This window comes from Lonchura striata, chromosome 2 (genome assembly GCF_046129695.1).
Source record: "Lonchura striata isolate bLonStr1 chromosome 2, bLonStr1.mat, whole genome shotgun sequence".
In the NCBI taxonomy this organism is placed as follows: domain Eukaryota; kingdom Metazoa; phylum Chordata; class Aves; order Passeriformes; family Estrildidae; genus Lonchura; species Lonchura striata.
This window is the reverse complement of record NC_134604.1, coordinates 52,581,159-52,607,015: the sequence shown is the minus strand read 5'-3', so window position 1 is coordinate 52,607,015 and position 25,857 is coordinate 52,581,159. Positions and strand designations below refer to the sequence as shown.

The following is a 25,857-nucleotide window of genomic DNA, read 5'->3' as shown; positions in this document are numbered from 1 at the left end:
CCTTACTTTACTTCAAGGAGAAATAAGTTCTTCTGGCTCCAGACTTGTCCTTGAGACTTAAGTACCTAGGACTGTGGGAGGCAGGTCTATCAATAAAGAGTGACTTGAAGAAGACATTGAGCAATTCAGGTTTTTTATTGTCTTTGTCACTGGGTTGTCTGTCCAATTCACAGCTGGCATTTTGCTTTGTTTTCCTTTTCCTGCAGTTATACCTATAAAAACTCCTCTTGTTCTTCAAATCCTTCAACAGTCAAAACTCCATATAGGTTTTATAAACTACATCCTTTCACACTTGGACACTTCCCAAAAATGAAAATATATGTTCATATACTTTGTATATAGAGAGTGTCTAAACCTCTACCAAATCTTTCCAGAGGTAAATTTAAAAATGCAACTAATTATATGAATGAATCTTCCTCTTGACAAATTGCCAATCTCTTACTGTGTTCATATATATATATATACACATATATAGTACATATATATTGTTGCCATGTTTCCATGTTTCCAAGACTCATTCTGTAGATAAGTTTTGTCTGTTAGACACTGATGGTAGCTGAATATATTAAGTATTTTCATGAATGGTATTTACTTGGAAATCTAGGTTGGGGTTCAATCTGGGGATGATTCTGGAGCGATATTGGAGGGATCACTTTTATTTAACCTTGAGTCTTACTGCAGTTACAACAACTTGACAAATGAATTATTTTTTTAGAATCTTACACGCAGCAATTTACCTTAAATTGTCCAATAAACTGAGCTAATGTAAAATTTTACATATGCTTCATACTTGAATTCAAGCTATAAGACCAAAAGACTTTATTTAAATGAAGACCTTTTTATTAAAATGAAATGGAAAATGCCACCAATATTGCATGTATTGTGGACATGATTCTTACATCATGAAGGAATTTCATTATGAAAGAAGCAGGCTTGGTCAGATCTATGTCCCTTTGTGCCTTTACAAAACAATACTGAGGATTTTCTGATGGATTAAAGGGATTTCTAGATGACTGTGAAGTAATCCTGTAAGACTAAATCACATGTAACATTGTCCTACAGGATTTGTGGAGGACTAAAGTATTACACTGTGAGAACTGTAATGATTCCTTCAGAAACACAAGTCTGACTGAATAGCTATTAAGATGAGTACAAGTTATAGGACATGCAGGAGAAGACGTAGGTAATAATGCGTTGTTTATAACACTGTATTTTATTACTCACTTGAGAATAGTTCATTCTGTATTAAAGGCCAGTGTTGGACATTTAACCTGTCAGAAAATTCTCTTTTTTTGCTGTTACAATTAAAGTAAACCAATGTTTATAGATAGTATATGGAGCACAAGTTTGTTTTTTAACTGCCAGTTGAGACATTGCTTTCTATCTTCTACACAAATTTAAATTTATCAAGAATTGCAGAATTAAATTAATTAATTATAATAAAATATATTTTTGGCTTTGTTAGACATATATGTTTAGATTTTGTTAAACAGGTTCAGTGTTAGATAGTGATCAAAAAAATCTTAAATTTTAAGGAAATTCTGAATTACTTGAACATTAATTTAAATTGAAATATAACGTATAACCCAAACTAGTTTATATATATGTAACAAAAGCTCTACAATGCAGTACAAAACAGCTATTGTTAGGGCTTTTAATTCTTATAGACATAACAAGGGTGTTAGTTTGAAATAACAAATACACCACTTTTGAAATTTCTTGACAAATCTCTACAATCCCCTGCAATAGAGAATTCCATTTAGGATGAAATTTTCTCCTTTGTTGAGAAACGAGCTTCTTCATCACCAAAAAAAGATAATTAAACCTTTCTATGTAGTTATTATGCCTTTCTTTTTATTTTGTTTTATTTTCATCTGTATATTGTTTCTTCATCTTTGACTATGCTGCAGCTTTGCATGAAATCAGCTGGTTCTTATGCAAAAATAAATTAAGTTTGTGACCTGAGACTCTTTCAGTGGGAATGCTCAACATTTTGTTTTGTTAAAATACTAGGGAACTTATATAAGCATCATTTTGGTGGTGAGTTGATATTGAAAGGGAATGCTTTCTTTTGGTGTCCGTATAGATTATGTTTGTCAGCAGTCTTTCAGGTCTCAAGGTCCTGTTATTACAGTGTTACAACCTTTAAGACTCCACATTATTTATCAACTTCTTCCTCTGTGATAAAATGTTTCTCCTTTTTTAAGAAAAATTCTTGAACTGTTATATGCAGCAGCACCTGTTGTCCAGGTCTTCACGGTTATCTTAATTTAGGATTAAAAGAGGAGACTTAACAAAGTTGTACCTTTGCGCATGCATGCTAGTATTTGTTCAGCTAATGTTTTCCTTGTAATACAGATGCACCTATGCCTGCTCCCACTTACTAATATTTCTGTTTGCAGTTGATTGTCCAGTTTCTTCATTATCCATCATAATATTTTTCAGGATTTTATTTTTGTATTTATTTTGTATAAATTCTTACATCCAGTTTTCTCTTTGCTTACATATTTTTGATAGGAATTTGTCTGGTGTTCCTGTTTTTTCTTTCAAGGAGTTGAAATATCACTTTGTTTTTCTGGTCACACAAATATATAATTTCTCAAGTATGCCAAGGACACTGTACCTTTCTTCATGATATTACTAACTTCTAGATGAGTTTCATTGTTCCAGTGCTTCATGAATCTGCTGTTGCTGAGTTTTTCACATTCATTTATGAGATAACTTGTTTGGATTTTTTCTTTTTTGTTTGCTTGGTTATTTTGTTGGAAATTTGGGGTTTTTCTTCCTTGTCAAGGGTGAGGTATAAAGAAATAGTAGTTTCCTGGGTATAAGTGGATGAAATATGCAGCAAATTTACAATAATGTTGTATAGCAACAAGTTTTCAAGCCTCATTGACCATGATTCTCCTACTTGTACCTTGCATAAAAATATAAATGTAAGCAAAATGAAGAATGAACAAAGGCAAACTCTTCACTAAATTAGCAAACATATTTGCTATACATTAATAACTCAAACTCCAAAGAAATTAAAAGAATTATACTCCACAAAGTTTTAGAAAGCGTGGTAGGTCATTTGACCTCCAACTATGAAAGGTATGAGTTTCCTCTAATGTCTTTCTCAATTAAACTAGATAAATTACACTATTTTTTGTTTTCCTTGCAAAAAAAAAAAAAAAGTAGAAGGCTCAAAAAACACCACAGTTGGGCAGTTCTTTGCTTTAATAAAGAGAGAGAAAACTAAGACACATATTTTTAAAAGACTGGATATTAATTGGTATGAAAGTAATGTCAAAAGAATAGAAGAGGAAAAGACTTAGATATCTTTATTGCTGCATCTAAATGTATTTATATGCTGCATAGAGAATGATTGAAGCATTTTCAAGATTAGCCAACCCAAAAGACACAATTCCAGTTTTACAGATCTTTCTTCTGTATTCCAAACACATTTAGAGGCAGTGATAGCAAGAGAATTACACAATGCCATCAGGTTGGTAACTTTAAGAAATATGATTGTCAACATTTTAGGCACCTTATTTCTCCTGAAGCTATTCTGAATTTTGGAGAAATCACTGTCCTTTTGAAGCCTGTCAAAGGCTGTTGCTGTCTAGAAAAAGCAGCATTATTCCCATTTTTTATAGCTGTCCTGGTAATATAGGCATAAAACTGGTAATTGTTAGGAAATCTTTTTTTCCTGTGTTTTCAGGTTCTGTCAAGTTTTCTTGAGGGAATGGACTAAAGAAAAGTAATTCTTCCGTGGCATATTGTCTAATTGTTAATCTAAAATTTTGGACAAATCTCACATTTTCTGATCTAATAAAGCTCTGTTTCAGCATAGAGAGTTTATACTGGAGGAGGAGGGCTCCTCATTCTTGTCCTCTGCACTTAAATAAAATAACACATCTACTCTGAGATGTTTAAAAGTTAGATATCTAACTTTTTCAAGGTTTTCACCTTTTATCATAGTCAACAGAAAGTCAGGCATAACATGAGAATAATTCATCTCACCCCAAAACAGGTACCCAAGACATATCAGTTGGAAGTGCTTGGAAGTATTCTTTCTTCTACCATAACTATAAACTTGGCTTACTAGTGCAGACATCCAACTTTCAAATACCTGCAGTTAGCTAAGATATATTCCACTTAGAGCACTATATTACCTGATAAACCTATAAGTTTTCACTGTTGGGAGACATAATTTATCTGCACAGAACATCTGGTTCTTTCTTTGATAAGTGAGTCTCAGTAACTAAAGGCACAACGGTAAATCTCTGCATGGTGTGAAGATGTTCTAAAACAAATAATTCATTAATAAACTTGGACCATCATATTCACAATATGAATCTCAATGAATTTTAACATCAAAATCAAAACATGGAAGGGAGAAATTAATCTAGCAGAGATGTTAGGAGTTATTTGCTCATCCACTGCATATCTTGGAAACACCTGTATTCTATGATTCTCAGAGTTCATATATATTTATTTCCAGACTACCTACAACCTTTCAGGGCCTACAGTACCAATCTACTAAGTGGATTTTTGCTCATAACCCACTCAATGATTTGACATCTTCTTGAGGTTTTTTCCCCTCTTTTTATCTTAAAGGTTTTACTCATTAGATAATGTGTCTGCATTTATAAACTGCTTCCCCTCTGGTCTCCTGATTCAGAGTCTCAGTAACTCAGAAGTCTAGTGCTTCCTATTTCATTAGTCCATCTTTTCCCCTGCATTATTAGATTGGATATGTAAGTACAGATATACTTCTGCCAAGGTCCTTCAAGAAACATTCTGCTCTCCATTCTGCCTACATTTTGTCCAATAAAAATTACTTATTATATAAGTCAGTTCTGTGGTTAGGGGTAAAAGATATATAGAGCTGTTTGAACAGGTCCAGCAAAGGGCCATGATATTGATTAAGGGACTGAAGCACTTATAATGTGAGGAGTGAGGAAAGGCTGAGAGAGCTGAGACTGTTCAGGCTGGAGAAAAAAATGCCCACAGAATTCCATGTGAACACAATAATTTGTTTTGTTTTGTTTTTTTACTGTAACAATGTTCAAACACTGGAGCAGATTGTCAAAGTAGTTACCTATGCCCTTGGGGATATTTAAACCTTGAGTGGACATGGTCCTGGGCAATCTGCTCCAGTTGCCATTGCTCTGAGCTTAGGCACTGGACTAGATGATCTCCAGAGATGCCTTCAAACTTCAGTGGTTCTCCAATTAGATTAGAAATATAATTAAAGACATCCGTCCAGGTTCTTCTTGTAAAATTCATTTTTTTTGCTGTTAGGCATGCAAACACCTTATCTAAGTTCTATGCGTTCCTATTGAAGTCCAGAAGTCCAACAGCTAGCTCTGTACTAAAAAGGGTGTTGATTGTCCTTTTTATATGTCTTTCTATGTGCCTGTTCACTTGTGCATACAAATCTAGGCCTGAACACAGGCACTTTCTTTTGAAGAACAGGCTCTTGTAGTTCTGACATACAGACTGTCAATTAACATCAGTGTCACTGGATTGAAGAACATTTAAGCTTTGTCTTTATACACAATAAAGGCGTTTTCCTCCTTCATACACCATGCGCTCAACATTCCTGTTCCTGGATTCTGTGTTATGTTTACTGATCTTAATTCTGTCCTCATCATGGAAAAATACTAGAAGGTGATTGTTGGAGAAAACCCAGGGCAAAAGAGTGGATCACGGAGGTCACACAGGCAGGTTCTCTGAAGAGTACTAGTCATGTAGGATGAAACACTCCTCTGAGAAAATATCTGTAGATTCAAGTACCTTTGCACCTACAAAGAGATTGCTCCATAGGATGTATCAATAGATGACTTACATTCTTCTTCACAGTATGTTTTTTACACATTATGAGCAGCTGCACCAAAAAAAAAAAAATTGTAGAAAGAGACTCTTAGTTTGTCCTGCTGCAGCAAAAGTTTCAGGCAAGTACAAAGACAAAAATTCTCAGTTTGTGCTGTACATAACATGATATAAAAGCTTTCATCTATGATGCTACCTTTTATAATGAGTAGAATTATTGCCTTGACAGAAATAATTGTCAGTTTGTCTTAAAGGAGACTTCTGCTTCTTCTCTCATCATGATCACAAGTCAACACTTACTAGTAAATTTTTATCCAAATGTTTTCAAGTGCATTAAGTCCTGATTTTGCTAAAGCTTCCTTCACACATACAAGTGAAAAAATTTTCTTGTGATCTTGTTGTATGGAACTTAAAGTTGTGAAATTTGAGACTATTTTAGAAATATGAAGCAAGTTTGAAAAATTGCAATGAGCCATTACTTCTCCTCTGAATAGAAGCACCAATTACTTAGGAAGAAGCAGTACATTTTGAATGTATGGGAATATAATTTCTAGCTGGATGCTCCCAAGATCTCCGTCTTCCTCTATCTACCAGCTATACATCTAACTCAAGGGAAACTTGTCCATTTGGCTTATCAAATGAAGTCGAATCACAGGAGAAGTTGCTGTGAGTAGTTAGGTTGTTTATCTGATTAAATTTGTTGCTTTCAGACTGATGGGCTGTAGCTAGACAAATTACTGCTTCACAGATAAAATTATGAACTGCTATTGCTTAGTCACTAGTAATTGAGTGTCACTAGTTTCATTATTAAAATAGGAACATTTCCCATTAATATTCACATAAAAAATTAACTGTTAAAAAGCATGTTATTAAGACACTAGATAGACTGACGTAGTAATTTAGACAAAAAAAAACAGTAATAACTGTACTGAATGTAACTATCTAACCCAAATAAACAACACTACCAGTATTTGTGATAAGTATAGAGGAATATATATTGTAAATAAAAATACCATTAATTCTGTTCTTTGCAGCAGTAATGTTGGATAATAAAATGAATGGTAAATATTTTTAAAAATATAAGCAGGCAAAATAAGTATTTGTGTTCCTTCATACCAGCTTGTTGTTCCATAGTTGTGGAAGTGAGAATGGACTAGTTCTCAGAATTTTAATAATGGATGTCTGTATCATTTCTCTATTTAATAAAATGCTGGAATAATATGTTCAGGTGTTTTTATAATCTCCAAATAAATAATGTTTTTTTTTTCTTTGTATATCGTAAGCAAACTCATTGCAGTCTCCCTTTTAATACATGTAAATGTTCATATGTATTTATAAATAACTCCAACAAAGACTCTTAACAAGAAAGGATGATTCTTTTCCACATGTATTATAATTAAAAGTGGTCCCTGTTTAAAATTTCTGTAGTAAATAATTAAAGATAATAAATATGTTCAATTATTAAAGCTTACAAGGTACAAAAAAATATCCATTACTTGTATAAAAATAAATTTATAAGAGGATAGCTTACAATAACAGGTGCACTTTTGGTGTTTTTCGTAAGAAGTTTGTGCATTTAACACTTAAAATTATTTCATGAGTTTCTATAATTATTCATAACTTATCTGAAATAAGTGTGCCCAATAATGTCATTTTAATGGGAGTGCATAAAAAAAATCTTGAAAAATATTGAAAAACATTTCAACACAATGTAAAATTCTATGGTTTTCTAGCTGATCATCTCCCCAAAAATTTCAGAATATTTGAAGCAAGTCAATAAGAAAGCAAGCAAGTACCTTTTTCTATTTTCAGTTACATTTTTCCTGATCTGATTTTTCCCTATATTATGCTACACAGATGGGTTAAAAATTACAGCTGTAACAAGGGAATAATACAGACTTTGTAATATTTCCAGCTTTATCAAGAACATTTTTTTGAAGATTCCCATTTATCTGAGTGACTTTTAATATCTGTAAAACTACTTCATCATTCTCCAAACCTGTCAATAAGCAATCAGTTTTAGATCAGAAGTCATTATTAATTATTAATACTTGGAATCCTATTTCAAGCTTGGACCTCTCCTAGGAGCAGAGGACAGGGCTGGTGGCACCTGCTATTATCAAGCACTGAAACAATATTCCCTTTTTTTGCTGTTTATTTGATTGGGTTTTGGTTTTTTTTGTTTACTTGAGAAAGTTCAACAAAAGGCCACAAAGTTGATTAAGGGACAGCAGATGGCTGGGTGGTAGAGTAATTTTGACAAAATTCAGTTCTCTTCAAGAAAGTCAGGATCTAAGTCTGATATTTTAACTAAGTTTTATTTGAAGGAATTTTGCTACATAGGTCTATCTTTATTTTTCCCTAGTGCCTGCTGATATTTGTCAGAACATCTGTAGACTTTAATATTGTTATATTCATATTCAATAATTACGCTGGCATATTGCTTTTAAGATTTTTTTTTTTTAAGAAAACCTGATCCCATTAAATCAGAAAATCCATAAATATGATTAGTACATTTTATGTACTATTGCCTAGCTCAATAATATCTGTGGAGATTAAGGTGAAGAAAATATTTTTTGAAGCTTTCCTTCACAGAAGAACTCAGTCAACACTCATATTCCACACACCCTTTACCCTTTAAAATAGTACCTATCATGTTATTTTTCAAGTACTTTGTCATGAGTATTTTCAACTTTCTCATCACAGAAATCCAATCACTACTGTTTCTTGCTTGCAACTGCCCTGTTAGCTTTCCAATAGTTTGCTCCATGTAATGGCTTGGTAACTGTTACTCTTGAGCTATTTAACTTAGAATGCCTTTTGCACCTGCTCTGTATCTCCAATTAGGGACTTTTTTAAAAGAATAAATCTACCCAGAGACAAAGATATTGGCATATGGTTTGATTCATGTAAAATAAATAAATAATCTATGTTTAAAAATTAAGGAACATGATTGCAATGTTTTTTTCTTAGGAGTAAAATGATTCATGGATCATATTCCTGCTTTTACAAGTCTGAAATGTACTCCTAATTCATTATATTTCAAAGACCATTTAGGCATTCTGTAGAGAACGCTTCAAAAAGGAGGCTGTACAGTAGGTGTGATTCATTATGTTGATGTTTTCGAGTTCCTAGTTTAAAAAAACCTGTTCAATTTTCTTGATGTTTTCTAGTTCCTTGTTTAAAAAAACCTGCACTATCATTCTTCATTAGTCTCAGTGTATTTTTTCTGCACAGAGATCAATACCCTCCTAAGGATTTTATAAAATGCAGATAGAGATCCACATCTGGCCTCAGATTCACATAAGAAACTTTCTGATACACAGATGGACCACTCTGACGACAAGGAGCAAGATCAGACTTGGAACCAGAGCCCCTAAACCAAATACCTGACCATTCTCATAAATAACTGCAAATGAAAGATGGGGTACAAGAATATGACAAAACAGACTAAAACCAAAAGCATGTGAGTGAGTTCAAATGATGTAATGGTTTAACCCTATCCAGCAACTAAACCACACAGTCGCTTGCTCACTCCAATCACAGTGGGATGGGGAAGAGAATCGGGAGAGTAGATGTGACAAGACTCATGGATTGTGAGATAGACAGTTTAGTAGGTAGAGCAAAACCCACACATCCAAGCAACACAAAAAAAGGTATTGAATCACCACTTCCTATGGGCAGGTAGGTGTTTAGCCATCTCCAAGAAGGAAGTGCTCCACTACATGTAGTGGTGATTTAGGAAGTGAAATGCCATCACTCAAATTTTTCCTGTCTTCTTCATTCAGCTTTTATTGCTAAGCATGACACCATAGGTTATGGGATACCATTTTGGTCAGCTGGGGTCAGCAGTCCCAGCTGGGTTCCTTCACCACTCCTCGTGTACCCCCAGCCTCTGAACTATTGAGATGTTATGAGAAGTGGAAAATGCTTTAACTCTGCATCAGCAGTGCTTAGCAGCATTGTTCTCGCCCTAAGTCTCAAACACAGCATAATACCAGCTACTGTGAAAAAAATTAACTTTATCCCAGTCAAAACCAGGACAAATTCCCACCCTGAGACTATAGTGTATACATCATGCTCTGATACCACACTATTCAAAACAATTCAACACAGATTCCCTTAGTCTATGTATCATCTGTGTAAAATATCCATTAAATGACCATAAGATTTCCACAAATATCTAAAAAAAAAAAAATCCACTCTTTTCCTTTAGTCCATGACTTTTGGGCTCCACCAGTTGCAATGAAGGCAGTATAGGAGAGGTGGTGTTTTGTGTGAAGTTATGGGGCACCAAAGACAGCTCAGGCAGTGTCTCTGCTGTGTAAGAGTTTTTTCTCCACTGGTTTTTGTGGTTCCTGATAGCAATTCCTGGAATATGCAACTCAGGTCATGGTTTACAACAGTTTAAAGCTATATCCATCACAATCTCCACGCAGGTCACTTTGGATTAGATTTAATATCATAGTGAACTCCTCTTGTGCCTGATCTTAATACTATCACCAAGACTGACATTTCACAATCTTTCAGAAAATTACATTATATTATAGCTACTATTGAGACACATTTAGCAAAAAAAAATTTGGTGTAAGTGTCTCATTGTTTAGAACTACAGAGCAAGGTCCCTAAAGGATGCATAAAGGCATAAAATCATTCAACCAATTTATGAGGAAATCATAGAGAAAAACAACAGGGTAGCTGCAAGCAACTAACTAACTAACTAAATGAATAAATAGAGGCTAAATATTGCATTTCTAATTTACCAGCTCTAGGAAAACTTTTGCAGATGATCTAGTATTCCTCCATCCTGTGTAACATTCTTAAAAGTAAATATTATACAGTGATGATTTCTCACACTCAAATGTGTTTTCATAGATTGAAATCAATATTTATTATTGTTGAACCTGTACTAAATTTTCAAATGCTTTATATGGAAGAATAAAAATCCTAGACGATAGCTTATTTATAGTTAAAGACAAAAACTATTAGTACCTCTGAAATGAAAATCATGGGTTTGGTCAGCCCTTGTGGGAAAATTTACCATAAAGATTACTGCATCCCTACAAAAATTAATGAGAGTTTTCCCAGAGGCTATGATCTAATATACTAGGATGCAACTACATAAACAGCAATTGTTTATATATTGACTTATATAAGAAATATAGTGCCACCATAAGGCAGTATTGTTATTTTATCAGCATGACTCCTGTGATCCACAGGACATTTTTATGTCCTATTAAACAGTGTGAATATGTCAAAGTGAAAACAGAAAAGACCTCAGTTTAAGGAAATTTTAACATTACCAAAACAAGTTTTTCAGTAAATACTGAAGTTACAGTTCAGAATACAACTAGAAGACTGTTCATATTGATCATGAACCCAAAGGCAAACTTTTAATTCAGACTGCTCTAGTAGGATCTTAACATCTTTAGCAGCAGAACCAGGAAACCTGTTACACTAAAATTGCATTTATTTTTTGCTTTTTCTAAGAGAGAGTCTTGGTTTTGGAAATAATGGCAAAAATCCATTGCCTCTTCATAACTGAAAGACATTTGGATGTACACACATATACAAAATCTTATGGATATACACACACTCACACAGATATATATGCATTGGGATAATAAAGAGTTTATCTTTAAAATAACATGTTGAAATTCTAGAGAACTGATAATTTTTAGTTATATTGGAAGCAATGGCTTCCTTCCTCTAATAAACATAAAGACAGAATTCCTGCTTTTGCTTTAGGGCCAAATTGTGCAGTTTATGAGATAGCAGCCTTAAAAAAACCAATGGCATATGATAATAACAGTGAAGTGTGGTTTGCTATACTTACATATAAAGAGGCAAGATTACACTAATACTGCCCTAAAGTTCTTAACTGTATAAAATATTGTTGTGTAATTTTAGCTTACAATGCTTGTCTCTTTGTGAAGTACTCTACATGTTAATGATAAGTATAAAGCCAGAGCATTATGAAATGTGAATGCTCAAATCAGACTGATAAACATTTTAAAGCCATTATGGCGTAGCACTGAATGTCAGGATGGGACCTATTTTCAAAAAGAACAAATGGCTAAGGGAAAACCAACAATTTAAACTATGCTTTTATATCAGTAATTCCATCTGCTGTTCATTCTTCACAGGCTTAATAACTAATTAAATATATAATTCAATCATTCCTGCCATGATGATCATTCACATGATCACTAGGCACAAGGATGATACACATTGCACAACACCCATGCTGACAGTTTCTGTTTACAAGAACTCTTTCCTTTGAAAATTTCATTGTTGATAATTTTATCTTTTGCAGTGAATTATTCTCTCACACTCAAACCACAGTATTAGAGATATGTGTGCCCCAAAATTAGCATTAATTATGCCAGAATTTCCTTCTAGAATTGAAAGGTTTGCTTGTAAAGAAGTTTGCAAATAGCCAAGGATATCTAAAGAAAATGAAAAGTGATATACTCATCCTACCAGGAGAAAGTATATAGATGGGGTGAAACACTGTGTTTCCCTGGTCCATATTTGTTTACAATGAAATAGAGTAAACTCAACTAGGGCCATAAGTAAAAATCATTTTTCAGTAGCAGCAATTAGAAATTCATGTTCTGCACCAGTGCTTGCAAGTGCTGTCAATAAGCTTTGATACCATAAACTGAAAGTTTTCACCATTCTACATTTCTGTCAAATCCTGCATTCCTTATGAATTCCATAGCTAACTCCATTTGACAAAGACCTAATTCACAGTTTTCTTTTTTACCCTTAGGCATTTTTTCCCACTGTTAATGCAAAAAAAGGACCTAAATAAACTGCCACATTTGTTACTGTAGATTCCTCACACTTCTGCACACATGAACACTGGCAAATGCACAGTAAAAGAAACAGTTCAGAAAAGAAATGCAATTCTTTTTTCTTTGTAAAGATAAAACTCACTGAATTAGCTTATTTTTCAAAGTTTCATTGACTTTGCTTTCTATTAGTAATGACTTCAAAAATAAATACATAAACACTTTCTCCCTCTGTGAACAAAGCATAAACACTTCAGAATGAGACTGACTTAATTACACTGCAAAGTCCTTATTCTTCAGACGAGCCATTCATGTATTTAATGTGAAAGCAATGTTTCAGTTGCCTTCAAGAAGAGAGGCTGAATAAAGGTCGCACTGCATACTTAGACTCCATAGATGTAATGATTTTACAAAATGCAACCAACAAAAGGGGCACTCCCTTTACCTTTCCCTTCATCTGGCAACCTTGCACTTTGTGCCAAAAGACACTTCGCTTATTAAAGGTGAAAAAGTTATAAAAAAAATTTCCTCCATTAATTTTTCTAACATTTTTCAAGGTCAAAACTATTTCAAAATATTTACCCTAAATTAAAAAAAAAAAAAAAAAGTAATCCTTTTTAATTTTCATTTAAAGCACTATGAAATTTTTCACAATGACAGTGGTGAAACAATGGAACAGGTTGCCCAGAGAAATTGTTCATGTCTCAGCCCTGGAAGTATTCATGGCCACGATGGATGGGGCTTTGAGGAACCTGTTCTACTGGGAGATGACTCTTCTCATGGCAGAAGGTTTGGAACTAGATGATCTTTATGCTCCCTTCCAACCCAACCAATCTACAATTCCATGATTCTGTGAACTCAACCTTTGAAAACAGGATGCAGACACAAAATTATATTTTCTCTCAAAAAATGTTGAAGGGCTCTAAAAGGTTGAAGTGAATATGGGCAGTTTTCACATTCCTGCTAGGATTGAATAATGTTTCATTTCTCATTGAGGCAAAGGTGTTATATTTCTCCTAGGCTATTTGGAATACAACTTCTAAAGCTTTCTTTTTTCCTTCTAAACCTTAATGCCAGAATAATTATTGTATGAATTGAACTTGCTTTTATAATTAACAGAATGCAAAGGCATAAAGGAATAAAATAGTACTATTAAAATTTTGTGTAACATAATGTCTCAGACAAAGCTCCACAATTGTATTTCAAGTATCTGTCCCATACAATGTCATTACCTCCTCAACGTGACCCAATCTCTAAAGTTCCTTTAAAGTAGAAGCTGGAAATTTTCAGAGGTATTGACAAAAATAGTTAATGCTATTTGGGTAGAGCTAATTTTCTTCCTATTTACTGGTACAGTGAGTTTTGGATTTTGTAAGAGAAGTGTGTTGATAACAAACTGATGTTTTAGTTGTTGTTAAGAAGTGTTTCTATTAAGTCAACGACTTCTTAACCTGTCATGCCCTGCCAGTGAGAAGGCTGAAGTGGCAGGGATGCAGTCAGGACAGCTGACCCGCACAAGTGGCGAAAGGGATATTCCATACAGTATGGCATCATGTTCTGCTTTTATAAAGCTGGGGGGAAAGCTGACAGGTCAGAAGATAGACTGCGACACATTCTTAAAATATTCAGACGATGTTTAATTTCTAATAAACTGCTTAGAAAGGCACTTTTAAAGTAATTTTTTATAAAATTAATACTTTTTTTTTTTCTTAGTGAGTGTAGCAACACCCCCTCCCATCCCACACCCCCATCATGAAGAAATAGAGTAAAATTTCAATCAGAATTTTCTCTTCCTTTGTGATATTCAGACTATACTGAAATGTACAATGTGAGACCAATATGTTTACTTCTTCCAAGAGTAAAATGATATTTGAAAAACTGTTTTTAATAGATAAATATTTTTATGTCTATACATACATTCATGTACTGGCACAGGGAGAGAGGCAGGAGAAAAAGAAATCACCTTGGATACAAAATAACCTTCAAAACATAATTCTTTACAGGCACAGAAGGACAGAGATGTTTTTAAATGACAATGTGAGCTCAGAGGCCTAACCTGCATATATCTAGTGAATAAATCAATCTGTCTTATTCTATTAAATTAATATCTGTGCTGATTATCTCCTGCTAGGAATTATTTTTGCCTTCCTTCAACCAAGTTGTATTTAGAGAGGTCACAGCAGCAAATAATTCATTTTAATTGGTAAAAGAATTTTATCCAACAACTGATCTCATCTCTTGCCAGCTGAACTATCTGCTTAACAGACAAGACATACTTTCATATATGTGTGTATGCACTATTAAGTTTCAAATGCTTACAAAATAAACATCTATCAACAAGTATTAAAACCATATCTTCCTCTCCAACTGGTCTGTTTCTATTCCCTTCCAAATTTTCATTGCAGCTATGTAAACAAAATACAAGCTGCTTAATAAATGGGAATTGTCATTGCAAACAATTAAATGTCTTCTTAAAAGAATATACAGGTGAACATATTATGCAATTTTATTTTAGATAATTGTGGTAAGGAACATGATCTATGTATTATGGAAAACTATCCCAAATCATGCTGCTTAGCTGAGAAATCACATTAATGACAAACTACAGTCAGGTTTTTAAGTGGCACACAAAAGATTTTAATTTCTTTTCTTTTCCCAGAATTTTGAAAAGTCCCTGTGCATATTTTCCAAAGCACACAAAGAACACAGTGCAGATCTCAGGACCAAGAACAGATGGGAAAGGCTGTAACTAGCAAAGTCCTTTTATAAGTCTTTAAGTCATGTGCTGCACAATGTTAAGTCTATCCATGAAGAAATGCAGAACTGCTGAGGAAGAAATTCTGCAGAGATTTTCAGGTAGCAATGAATTGGAGAATTCAATGTTGCCCTCCTACACCATTACTTTATTATCAAAGGAAGGAAAAATTTCATTTGTTTCCATATTTACTCTTCTGTATCACATTTTATCTGCATCTGAAAGTTTGAACAGACTTAGAAACAGACTTTGATAACAAAACACAAGGCATTTGTATCAAAGTGTAACAGCTCATTATCTGTGCATTCATGAGGTATCTTGCTGCTGGCCCAGATGGAGCTGATGGCTAAATATAAACAACCTCAGAGAATTAATTAATAAAGTATAAAACAAGCCTTTTAAAAGGGCACGTCGTGTAGAGTAGATCCAGCTTTCTTTTTAATTTAAAATGTTGTCTGTTTCAGTATATGTAATGCAATACAATGTCATCTGACACAGATCTGACCACAACTTCTCAACCTTCAGTTAATTGCACACATGATATAATTTTTTTAACAACAATTAAAAACAAAAACAAATAGTGCTCAATAACACAAAATTTTTAATTTGATCTTTCTTCCCTCCATCAGGGAAAATTGTCTTTTCTCCAGTTTCATCTAGACAGACTATTTTCTTTCCAGTAATGTCTGCCTCTGGGCTCTGGCCAGTCCAGCACTGACTGATAAAAGTATTGAGCAGAACAAGATCTTACACAGATGGGGCTCATAGATTCTCAGGAAAAATTATTGATTAGGTTCAACTGATGAAGACACTGCACCTTTTCCTGTAAATCTTAGCTATGATCATTAACATTTGCTACTTTTAAAAACAAGCTCTAACTTTTGGAAAAACCTCTTGGGTATAGCTTGAATATTTATAGTTGTTTTATCATATTCTAGGACAGGAACTACAACAAAAAAATAACAAAACTCACATACTCCATTTTTGATGTGGAAAGAACCACTCACCTTCCATATAAAAAGATAATTAGATTTTTCAAGATAAATTATTTTGCTGTTCTCCTTCACGTATTTACAAACTGCCATAGACTTACAAGAATTCTATTCTATCTTTCCTGTAGCATAGGCTTTCATAAATTTATGAATGGCATAGCTTTTATTTTACATGCAAAATGCCTAGAACTACTTTGTCACCTTGACCAGATCAGAACCTTGGATAATTTCACTAACACTCCTCTGGTTTTTTGGACTACACAGACTTTGATTACATATATATGTTGAGAGACTTTCAGAAAAAAAATTGAAAACAGTGCATGTATATGACTTAGACAAGTAAATAGGATAAGTGTTTATATTTATATAGATTCATTATGTTTGATGTGATCAGCACACCATTTTAACCACACACAAAAGAAAGCATGTATTTTAATCTTGTTTCTGTCTTATATCAGAGATACCGAATAATAGCAGAGTGGCTCCTAGCAAGTGTTCTTTTATGTTTCTGGCATAAGAAAACACATATCAGTATTAATCCCAGACAGAAGTGGATGCCATTCTCTGCTAGGAAGGACAGAGATCAATCTCTATTTAATAAAGTATTAATAAAACCCGTATTTTAATCTAGCATACATGGTAAATAACAGATATATTGTAAATTTCATCCTGCTATATGGATTCATCCTACTCTGTGGCAAAGGTGTTTTTCAAACCCCAGGTATCCATTCCGGATATATTTAAGTATCAGAGGCAAACACTGGTGTAGTCAGAGTGCCATCCTCATTTCTGACACAGCCAGAGCTCCAGCCTCTTCTCTAAAAGAGCCAGTGCTCCATAGCAACCATCTGACACAGCCAGAGCTCTGTCCCCATCTTTGACATTACCAGTCCATCATCAACATCTCCTACATTTCTGGCTTCTGCGACAACATCTGTAAGAGACAGAGCTCTGGCCTCTTCTCCAATGCTTGGTCCCACTGTTCTTCATAATTGCTCTTCTGTGTTCATATCAGTGAGAAAGCCAAATTTCATATTTTTTCTTTGATACTGCCAGCATTCTGTCCACACAAACTATATGGTCAAAGTTTTATTCTCAACCTTGGTATCAGTGAGCTTATATGGCAACAGCTGGTATAAACAGGTGAATGTGCAGGAGCATATCAGTGATCCTGAAACATCCTGGTCTATCCTCAGGTTCTGACTCAAATGGTGAATGCAGATATAGCCAGAGAGCTGTCCTTTCCAATGGCATTCTTGCAATGCCAATTCCATCTGTGAAGAGCAAGGCCTCATCATGGCAGTATCTGTTACCTTTGAGGGGTCTGTTGTATTTCTTCTACATCCATCTTCCCACCACAAGTGCTAACCACAGAAACAAATTATTCAGATTTAATGTTCCACACTGAAAGAAAATTCCAGGTATTCATAATTTGGTAAAAAAACTTTTGTGCTCAAAAATAGTCAAGTTTGGCTCTTGATGAGTTACACCTGAAATACTTGCACTTTATATAAAAATATTTTCTTTTCATACTTTTTGATACACAATATAGAAATTGAAAAAATTTGACATCATACATAAAGAATATGGTTTTAATATCATATTTTCAAGACCATTGAATATTCAAGTTGTTTTTCTTTTCTTTTAGCCCACTGTTTAGAAAGACAAAGATGCACTTGGATTTAACAGTCAAATATCTATTGAAATCAAATGCCAGAATTTTACCTTTTACTTAAAATGAAAATTGTGACTTTTCAAACATAGCATTACTTCTGTTGTTGAGGTTTTAATCAACAGAATAAACATGAGAAGACCATGATGATACATTTTTTCCTCATCCGTGACAGAGAAAGGTCCTCAAAAAATTCACAGGTAGAAAAAGAGTAAAAGAGAGTTTATGTGCAAATACAAAATGTGACTTCTGGAAAAGTTTGTTTGGATATGGTATTCTGCTAAACTCCACAGCTCTTGAATGGAGTTTATTTTGGTGTGCTTGATCCTCCATGGCTGAGTGCATTGAATCCAGTTAATCAGCTGGGTGAAGTTGAATGGCAGTATGGACTGAGTAGCTAAGTTGCTGAAAACACAGAATATTATGTGTGCTCATGGTAGAGGAGCTTGACCCTAGTTGCTCATTATATCATTTAATTGTCTGGTAGTCTGTGACAGTTAATTGGTTTTTATTAGCATGAAGATACATATTTTACCTCAATTCTATGAGTTACTTACCTGATTTGGACAATTATTTAACATGAATACATGATCAGCAGATCCTTTAATGCTTTTTCTGAAATATTCTGAAAGTTCTGTTGGAAAGTGAGTCTAGAGTCTTGTCTTTCAATTTAAAGATGCTGTAAACTGAACACTGAAAATTCAAACACATCTTTTGAGCTCTTAATTTTTCACTGTTAATATGCAGACTTTAAGTGTTATGCATGTAGGGATAATTAATGGCATCCAGATTAGCTTTTTTTATTTTTTTTTTTTTAATCCTGTATAATTTCCTTTCTGGAAATTACTTCCTGAAATGAGAATATATATTACTTAATATTTAACCATAGCACCCAAGTTTACTCCATCAATATAGTGAATAAACAGAAAAACTAATTGCTTTACTAGAACAAGTTAAAAATGGAAGAAACTGAAGAAAACATATTCAGGAAAAGCAGAATACAGAAAGGATGATGCAAATATAGACCAAATTAGAGAGGAAGGAGGGAAGGGTAAGAGCAAAACTATAAAAATACAAAATATAGCATGCCTAGGTAAGCTACCACTGATATATATAAAGTGAAAGGAATGGAACAGGCTGATGAGGAAAAAATTCTTGCTAGTTCTGTGCCAAGAGTCCTAGTTTTATCTTAGATACTCAGTAAATAGGCATAAAGCTTTCTTGCAGAACTCTTTAGGTAGCAGAATGTGTATTGAGACACAGAAACTAGCAATTATTCCTAAGTTTAACTTATTAAGTATAAATATATGCAAAATGTTTGTTTCATGTTCCAGTGTTAGATGTCTGTGCCACAGCAGTTGAGCTAGCACTTTTTGTTGTTCTGAAGTCAAGAAGGAAAGAGAATCAAGAATTACTAACAATCGTGAGGAGGTATTTAGGTTGCCCAAACTTCAGAGGTTTTACAACAGAAGAGTCCTTATGTAATCTAAATCTATAAGCACCTACTGTGTCTAGCAGAGGTCTAGTCAATACAGTTGATGAAGTCTAGATCTATAGAGTCTAGACATCACAGGGGGCTGGCTGCTTTAGGCTACACTGAGCATTTCTCCAGACTCCAGTGAGTATATTGACCAGCTCTTCGGTGACAAAAGCAGTTGCGTTGGTATCCAGGTCACATACAGACACCTAAATATAGGCCAGCTAAATCCCATGCTGCATAGAAGACTGCACGCTATTTTTGGTAGGATATCACTTAATACACAGCTCAATCCTAAGGGCATTTATCAGTGAAACATGCTGAACAAGGCTCCTTAGTAGGGCAGAAACTATTTTAAAACTTGTAACAAAGAATTACTTTTCGACACAATGTGTAGTGCTAGTGAGTAAAAATTTTTTATCTGTGGTCCCTAGCTTCAATGTGTTAGGAATCTACTATAGTTAATTTGGCATGGTAGGCTGTAGTTTCATGTCCAACTTAAATCTACACCCCTGTCATTCCACGGCTTCTGAGAAACCAATAATATCTAAATTGAGTGTTACAAATCTTGGGCTTAGAAAAATCCATGGCACTTTTTATCAAGGCTGAGACAAAAGCAAAGTTTCCATAACACTTTCACTGGTTATTATCACAATTCTAAACTCTATTTGTTGAGACCCAGCTCTTGAGATGCAAACATTTGATATTTATAATATGTCTTTAAAGAATAACAAATCTGAAAAAGAAAGATAAAGAAATACCTTCAATAAAAATAAAATCCTTGATAATTAAAAACTATTTCAAGTTAACATTTTTTTGAGTTTCTAAACTCTGCTCTGTTTGCAAAAAAAAAACCCAAAAATAAGTTAAATAACATCAAAGCATAAAGTTTTATGCTTAAGTATTCCTAAGGCAGTGAACAATAGCTGTAAAAAGACTCATGAGAGAAATCTATTGCTTTTTTGCAGTACAGCCAAAAGATCTTGAAATGTTTGCTGCTTGAATATATAAAAATGATATAACATATGAAGGTTTGCATACTAATATATATTTAATTCTTGTTTGGTTTTCTATTCTATATCTGAAATAGTATTTTTGGAAGTTGATTTTTGGCTTTTGTTTTGGGTATTTTTCTGGGTTGGATATAATTTTGGTGCATTTTTGTTTTTGTTGTATCATTGTAGCTGGGTCAATAAAATGCTATTATATGAAATTCTATTTCTAGAAATCTTGTCAAATTTCCATTTTGCACTTGGTTATTTTAAAGCAATTTTGCAATTATAAATGAGGGCTTTGCTACTGTTCTTACTTTTGTTACTGAGTGTTTAGGGTGGCAGTTAATTTAATTTAATTTATTAAATTAATTAATAATTAATTAATGATTAATTTATTAATTTAATTTTAATTATTTAATAATGTATCTGGAACTTAATTTCTTTTTTCATTTTAGATTGAAAAATTTCCATTTTGGTTTGCTCAAGGGCAGTGAATATGCCACAATTTAAGGTCTCCTTTTTCTTAATCTGATTTTGGTATAGCTGTCTTCATCCCATAGTTTTCTTCATACATATCTTCAGGAGGTATTTTTTGAGATATTTTTGAAATGTGGGAGGCCACTAGACAAGCACTGAAGGTATACATGAGGGAACTTAGCAGTTTCACCTGTGGTAGGCCCATTCTGGCCAGGACCTAAGCACTGGTGCTTGCTCACTCAGTGGTATGGGGGCAGAATTGGAAGAGCAGAAGACAAAAAGTGGTCAATCAAAACAAAGAACTTAATAAGTGAAAAAAAAGGACCAAATAACAAAGAAGGCAAAGTAAGGAATTTATGGACAACTTCCCATTAGTAGGTGGATGTTTACCCAATTTAGCCCTAAAATCACATGCAACAGTTCCTTGGAAAGACAGATATTCATAATCATGAATGTCTTTGCTTCTTTTTCTTCTTACTGAGCTTTTACTCCTTAGCCTGATACCCTATGATATAGATTATCACTTTGGCCAATTTGTCATCTGCCCCAGCTCCTCCCAGCAGCTGTGCACCCTCAGGCTTCTTGCTGCAGGAAGAAAACATCAGTGTTGTGCAAGCACTGCTTAACAACAGCCAAAGTCCTGCTGTGTTATCAACTCAGTTTTAGTTGTAAATCCAAGGCACAGCAATGTACCCATTGCTACAAAGAAAATGAACTCCATTCCAGACCAAATACATCAATTCTGCTCTTATACAACTAAAGTTCAAAGACAGTGAGTAAGCAGATGTTGTAACAGCTCAATGCTCCTCACTTCTGCCATAAGTGATATAATAACTGTTATTTCACACTCTCAATCCTATACATTTATATGAAAGAACTTAGACATAGAAAATATGGCCTTTTAGGGAAATTCAGTAACAGCTTGAAAGGTATAATTAGAATGCTGATGCATCAACATCATAATGCTTTTGGACCTACATTTTTTAAAAATACAAAGCCAGAATTGATCACAAAGAGAATATGATTCAGAAAGCTTAAGAAGACAATATAATAGCATTTATTTATTGAAGGCAAAATTAAAAGGTGAGGCAAAATTGAAAGGTAATTCAATGAAGCAAATGTAAAGATAAATCTGAAATGGCAACTTTTACACAATGATGTATAAAAAGGGTAAAAACTGTAGGGTGGACAGAGAGGACAAGAAAAAGAAAACAGAAGTGTTTAGATGCAGAAGAACTACCATCTTTGAAGTTATTTATATGTATTTATATGTGCAATACAAACCCTCTTTGGTGGTAGAGTGTTCTAGAAAATGTGTTTGAATAATCAGACTCATTTTGTACATCTGAAAATATTCCCTTATGTTTATCAGACTCTTATGAGAGTCTGACCTCAAAGATGATGAAGGGGATGAAGCACCTATATATTAGGAAATGTTGGGAGAGTTGGAACTGTTCAACCTAGAGAAGATGAGGCTCAGAGGTTATCTCATCCATGTGTATAGAGGGAGTGTGTGAAGAAGGTGGAGAACAGACACTTCTCAGAGTGAAGTGCTCAGTGTTTAGTGCTCAGTGACAAAACAGATAATAATGGGCTGAAACATAGGATGTTCCACCTGAATATCTGAAAACACTTACTCTGAGGACAAGTGAGCACTGGTACAGGTTGCCCAGAGGTTGTGGAGGGTCCTTCTCTGCAGGTATTAAAAAGCTGTTTAGATAAGATCCTGGCTGTCTGTAAGTGGCCCTGTTTCAGCAGGGTGGTGTGGACAAGATGATTTCCATATCTCTTCCAGCCGACAACTGTGATTCAGATGAATACAAGAAGAGAAACTGACATTCAAGTCAATGAACTGATGCAGACTCACCTAGAACACACCTTAGTTTACCCAAAAATGGGGGGAGAACTTACTGTAACACTTTATACTTTATTTTCTTCCTTTATATTTAACTTCCTTTACTTCCTTATAGGTGAAACTACAGCCTACCATGCCAAATGAACTGTAGTAGATTCTTAAAACATTAAAGCTAGGGACCACAGATAAAGTAAAGTATAAAAGGAAAGATAACTTAATATGACTATCTTTCATAGTAACTTTTCCACTGTAAAAAACTACAGGTAATAGGAGACATACAACCCTGTATCATGGTTTCCTTTTTTTTTTCTCTTTGCAATCTGTTGAATCTAATATACTGCAGATGTGGGAAGACTAGATATTCACATATTCCTTACAGGGCAATTTAGAAGATACAATTAAAAGTTCCTTTTGTAGCAGCACTGTAGTGCAAGAGAAAATTAAAACAGGGCATTAGAGTTCTGCATCTCTATTAGGGAAATCCCATACCTGAGGGCAAAGGGGGAGAAGAAGTCATTTAGTGCAGCCCTGAGAAGCACTTTGGGGATTCTTGGGGATGAAAAGACAGATATGAGAACTCTGTGTGGGTTCAGAAGGCCAAACTCATCCTGGGCTGCATCAAAAGCAGTGTGGCCAGCAGGTTGAGGGAGATGATTCTCCCCTTCATGAGATCCTACTTGGAGTCCTGCATCTGCCTCTGGGGTCCTCATACAAGAAAGACTTGAACCTTAGAGTGGGTTCAGAGAAGGGCCAGGAAGATAGAAAGCTGTAGCTCTCCTACAAGAACAGTCTGAGAGGGTTGGAGTTGTACATCATGAAGAAGCAAATCCTTCAGGGAGATCTACCTTGCAGTTATTTAAGGGGTCTTATAAAAAGGAGGGGGAGAAATTTTTATACAAGCAGATAGTGACAGTACAAAGGGCACTGGTTTTAACCTGAAAGAGGGCAGGTTTACATTAAAATTTATAATAAATACAGCATTCAATTTTGAAATTGACATACTTGCTTTGTTGGGCTTTTTTTCTCCTTAGCAGACTGCATGAATAATATCAAATTCTACTGACTTCAATGGTGGGTGAATCTGAAATATTAAGTAATGGCCCACTACCTTGTCTTATATTTTTCCAGTTAAGCACAGAAAATTAGACTGACAAGATAAATGTTATCAAGATAAATGCTTTGTGTTGTATTAACACAGCACATAATTTGAGCAATTTAAGAAAAAAATCTATTTATTTTTATATTAATTCTATTGTTTATAAGTAACAGCAACCTTATTTTTTAAAAAAGATACTGTATCCACCTTAATCAATATTATTTTATCCAGAAAATAATTTTTCTTCTGTTACCAACATAAGAATATACCTTATAATGCAAACACCTGGGCTTTTTGTGTTTCTTTTGTATTTATAAGTGGTAATAAATCACTCCCTGAAGATCCATGACTAGTAGATATTCTTCCACCTTCTTCATTTTGGACACATCTGGGCATTCATAAAATGTTCTTAAATGTTCTAAGAACTCCAGACAATTTCCTTGCACAAGAAAATTTAGTTTGTTAGCTTGATTCTTTGCTGCAGAGAAGCTTTTGGTGGACAGAAGCTGCTACCAAATTAACTAAATAAACATGTATAACAGTTTTTAAACACGGCAAATAACTTCATAGATCAGAGCAACAGAGAGCATTATCCATACAGTTTAGAAGAGCTGAAGAAAGAAGAATGAAATGTGTATAAATGAAGAAAATAGAACAATTCCAGCTTACTCTTTGGCAACCAGCTTTTTTGTTTGACTTTTTTTTTTTTTTTGATTCAATTTTTGTTCTACTTCAATCCTATAAAAAACAAACAAAAAACAACTTTAAAGAAGAAAATGGGCAATGTAGTTACATCCAGAAGAAGAGCTGCTACAGTTTATATCTACCAGAACAGTCTTCATAATTCTAAGTCAGTTAATAGATTCTTTATGATATCTCTACAGAACATTTTGCTTTCCTTCTGCTTTTTAAGCTGATGATTGAGCACTATATCATGTTCACTCTCAATTCCTAATCTACTGCTACTTTTGTTGCAAAAAAACCCTTTCATGTATTGGGAAGGGAAAAGAAAAGAATATTTAGCGTCTAAACGCAGGGTGAGTATAAAAAATTGCATTTACCCCGAAGATTGCAACTAGCTGGCACATGAGCAAAAATAACAGGGACACTTACAGTTCCATCTTAAAATCATAGAATCACAGACTATCCTGATTTTGAAGGGATCCACAAGGATCGTTGATGTCCTACCCCTGGACCTGCACAGGACCATCCCCTAGAGTCACTTCATGTGTCTGAGAGCAATGTCCAAACACATCTTGAACTCAGGCTTGGTGCTGTGGCCACTTCCCTGAACCTTTTCCCAACTGTTTCTGTCATAAAAGAGTTCAGCATTTTTAAAAGTCAGCACATAAAGCTCCCCTTTAACCTATTAATTTCTTTTTGTAGTAATTAATGAAGAATAAAATGAATATTTATGTAAGTTCTTTTTTGCTCACACTTCAGTGCACTGTCATTTCAATAATTTGTATCAGTTTCTATTGTTTTCAGGCAGTTTATGAAATTCAAAACTGGTCCCAAGGAAAGTCTACATAACCTCATGTAAACAGCTTTTAAATCCATATAAAATTTATCACTAATTTGTTTCTTTTCATAAAAAAAAAAAAAGCAAAAATTATTCAGATTTCAGTGCAAAACTTAAGACCAATTGAATAAGGGTGATTCTTTTCCTGAAACTTCCTGTTTTTTAAAATATGGAGTGTCTAATTCTAAGACCAATTCAATTATTCCATATCATGGGGTTGTCTAGCACACCTGCTTAATGCTATGCAAAGAAACATGTAATTGACCCGTCCTTAACACAGGTCTGCTTTCGTTGCCTCAGGAGATTTTAAGTTCGTTCCTTTATTTACCAGGTGGCTGCTAAGAAAATGGGGATAGAGAAAGCACTTTGCTCTGGTGGTGGCTGTTTTGGGATGTCATA

The 25,857-nt window shown here is 34.2% G+C and overlaps 1 long non-coding RNA gene across 1 annotated transcript in view; it reads left to right on the top strand.

Moving 5' to 3' along the window:
- Positions 1-6,332: 6,332 nt before the first annotated feature.
- LOC116183654 (uncharacterized) overlaps positions 6,333-25,857 on the top strand; it is a 123,471-nt gene continuing 103,946 nt past the window's right edge. The window contains exon 1 of the long non-coding RNA XR_004148320.1: positions 6,333-6,486. This is a non-coding gene — a long non-coding RNA (uncharacterized LOC116183654). The remainder of the gene's footprint in view (positions 6,487-25,857) is intronic.